Source organism: Monodon monoceros, unplaced genomic scaffold (assembly GCF_005190385.1).
Source record: "Monodon monoceros isolate NGI ecotype Baffin Bay Population unplaced genomic scaffold, NGI_Narwhal_1 Super_Scaffold_5, whole genome shotgun sequence".
NCBI lineage: Eukaryota > Metazoa > Chordata > Mammalia > Artiodactyla > Monodontidae > Monodon > Monodon monoceros.
Window position 1 is genome coordinate 57,921,326 of NW_021703782.1, and position 3,356 is coordinate 57,924,681.

Below are 3,356 nucleotides of genomic sequence, written 5' to 3' on the forward strand. Positions count from 1 at the left end.
AATCCTTGGAATATCTTGGCTGCAGCAGGTCATTCCTATCTCTGCCTTCATCTTTTCATGATCTTATTCGTTGTGCATATCATTGCATGTCTTTCCTCTTCTTATTAGGACACCAGCCATTGGGTTAGTGCCCACCCTATTCCAGTATGACCTCATCTTAACTAATTACATCTGCAAACACAATACTTCCTAATAAGGTCACATTTGGAGGCTCCAGGTGGACATGGAATTTGGAGGAAACATTATGCAAGCTGCTACAGTACTTCATTTCATTCTTGGAGCAACTTGTGGTCTAGATACTGTTAGACCCATTTTACATATGAGGAAACAGTTGACATCGAGAAGCCTTTCTTCATTTGCATGGTTGTACTTGAACTCAGCCCTCTGCGGCCCCATTACACCACGAGGCTTTTCAATATTTTCAATAGTGAGACTCAAACCTGATGGCAAGAAAAGGCCAACTTGCATGCAGTCCTGATGACCAATCCAATTCCAACCTCCTCGTTTCTCTTGGGCTCATAAGAGTGGGGTCAGAAAAGACAGGGTAGGTTTTCTAAGCCATATTTCTCTAATGTGTTCTAGTCCTCTTAACATGTCTTGCCTCTAAGTCCTCCCCCAACCTAATTGTTTTTATTCTGAAAAAGCAGCATTCTCGTTTCCTCCTTCTCATTCTTTTTACTTTATACCTTAAAGAAGAAGGGATGAAATTTGTAGTAGCTACAAATGGAAGTGGCTGCCTAGGCCCCAAGAATGGGGCTGTGTGGGGAACTGCTTCTCCACCCATAACTCCAGGCATGTGGTTTCAATGAGCGTTGCCTGCTCTTACTTGACCTCCCTTCCTCAGCTACCGTGATTGGCTGAGGAATGGGCATATGTCCTCTGCAAGACTCTAAGAGCTTAGTGTCTATAGGGTTCATACACCACCCACCAGAGCTCCTGCCCCTCTTTAGAAGGGAGATGCACTCCCCCATTGTTTCCCTTCCTCCACCTCATCTGGGCTCCCTCCTGTCTCAGTCTACGTCTCTCCACCCTTCCCTCTGGGCAGCTCAGTTTTTCCTCCACACCTAGGCTTGGGAAAACAGACTCATCTTGGCACAAAGGAAAGCCCTGGGGTTTTCACAACAGGGCCCAAATAAAACTCAAACTAATATCTCAGAACATTTTCCTGCCTCATAAATCTATATGCCTCAAAAAAATACTGGAGCAGTAGATACCAAGGTGTTAACAGGGGCGTTTCTGAGTGGAGGACTTGCACAGGTTTTTTTACTTTCTCCTTTTTCCCTTCTATTTTATTTTCTAAATAACTTGCCATGGACACACATTGCTTTTTAAACAGAAATAATTTTTTTAAAATCAGTATTGGAGAGTATAGTTAAATTGCTAAACAACAGCAACAAGAAAACATTTTTAGAACTTGGCATAGTTGCACTGATACTTAGTAATGGGAAATTGGAATTTAGGTCATAAATATTGCATAATAATGATCTCACTAGTGTGCACAATCAGTCTACAAAGCTCTTTTCATTTTCTAGAAGGGAAGGTTGAGGTGAAGAGAGATTACGTGGCTTAACCAAGGACTGATCACCTTGTGAGTGCAGGGCAGGGTTCATTTCTGGTTTTTCCTCCCCAAATATTTTCCTCCAAAAGTAATGCGATACAATGCAATGTGATATGATGCGATGCATTATAAATACGTGAGGGCGATTAAGAGGTACAAACTTCCAGTTCCAAAATAAATGAGTCCCAGACATAAAATGTACAGTATGGGGAATATAGTCAATAATTATGAAATATCTTTGTGCAGCGACAGATGGTAACTAGGCCTTATCATGGTGATTATTTTGAAATGTATAGAACTATTGAGTGGGTCCTTCGTGGTTTTCTGGTGACATGGTTGGTGTGCCATGGCACTGGTGAGGCTGGCAGCAAGGTGGCAGACAGGGAGTTTTGGGACGTGTGGTGAAGGAGCTTCACAGGTGGGATTCAAGAATAAGAATGTGAAACAGATGATATGGCAATCTAACCATCTGCAAGCCTTCATGGGGAGTGTTCTTGAGGGACAAGTCTGCATTTTGAAACGAAAGATTCAGCAAAATTACAAGAAATTACTATGGAGGGTAAAAAAGGCTCAAACCACACAGGAGTCCCAATTCACAGATTGGTACCCTGATCATCTGAAACATCTCTATTTAGATGAAGAGGAAAGACTCAACAATCAACTTAGAAAAGTTGACCAGTCTTTGTTAGAACAAGTTGACTGGCCTTTGTCAGAAGAACAAGTTAATCAGCCTTTGTCAGAAGAGCAATGTAACATTGACCAGGCATTGTCTGAAGAACACTGTAGCAATGAACAACCTCAGCCAGAAATAATGTAGCATAAGAGTAAACTTCATTACTATGCCAAAGAAAAATAAAACATCAAATCAAAAAGCACAGGAAGGGGACTTCCCTGGTGGCACGGTGGTTAGGAAACTGCCTGCCAATGCAGGAGACACGGGTTTGATCCCTGGTCAGGGAACTAAGATCCCACATGCTGCAGTGTGGCTAAGCCCACGCACCACAACTACTGAGCCTGCGCTCTGGAGCCCGTGAGCCACAAATGCTGAGCCCGCATGTCACAACTACTGAAGCCTGCATGCCTAGAGCCCGTGCTCCACAACGAGAGGGGCCACTGCAATGAGAAGCCCGCACACCACAATGAAGAGTGGCCCTCGCTTGCCGCAACTGGGGAAAGCCCGCATGCTGCAATGAAGACCCAATGCAGGCAAAAATAAATAAATAAAATAAATTTATTTTAAAAATATTTTTTAAAAAGCACAGGAAGAATATGAACAGGTACAAGCTAAGTGTGTTGCTAAGAAACAAGAATTTGAGAGTAGAAAACAAGAGAGAGAAGAAGCTCAAAGGCTCTACAATAAGAAGAAAAAGTGTTCAAAATATTGAGCAAAAAGACTATAAAAGGCCAACCAAACTTGAATTTACAAATGGAGTACCTTCTTAAAAAAATACAAGAACAAAATTAAGTCAGATATGTCATCCTTAATCAAGGGTTAAAATATCTGCTGTTTACTGAGTTCTCTGTATACGTAATAAACCTCCTAACAATTGACTGAATTTATCGGCAGAAACTGGGTTGCTAAGCTATACTAAATTTAAAATGTCCAAATATTTTTGTTTTTGTAAGAGAAAATTTTCTGTGTATGTTCTACATAATATTCTTTTTTTAAAAATTTATTTGCGGGGCTTCCCTGGTGGCGCAGTGGTTGAGAGTCCGCCTGCCGATGCAGGGGACATGGGTTCGTGCCCCGGTCTGGGAAGATCCCACATGCCGCGGGGCAGCTGGGCCCGTGAGCCAT

The 3,356-nt window shown here is 42.3% G+C and overlaps 1 pseudogene; it reads left to right on the top strand.

Annotated features, from left to right (window-relative positions):
• The first annotated feature begins 1,904 nt into the window (after nucleotides 1-1,904).
• On the top strand, nucleotides 1,905-3,023 carry LOC114883648 (annotated as a pseudogene).
• The last annotated feature ends 333 nt before the right edge of the window (nucleotides 3,024-3,356 follow it).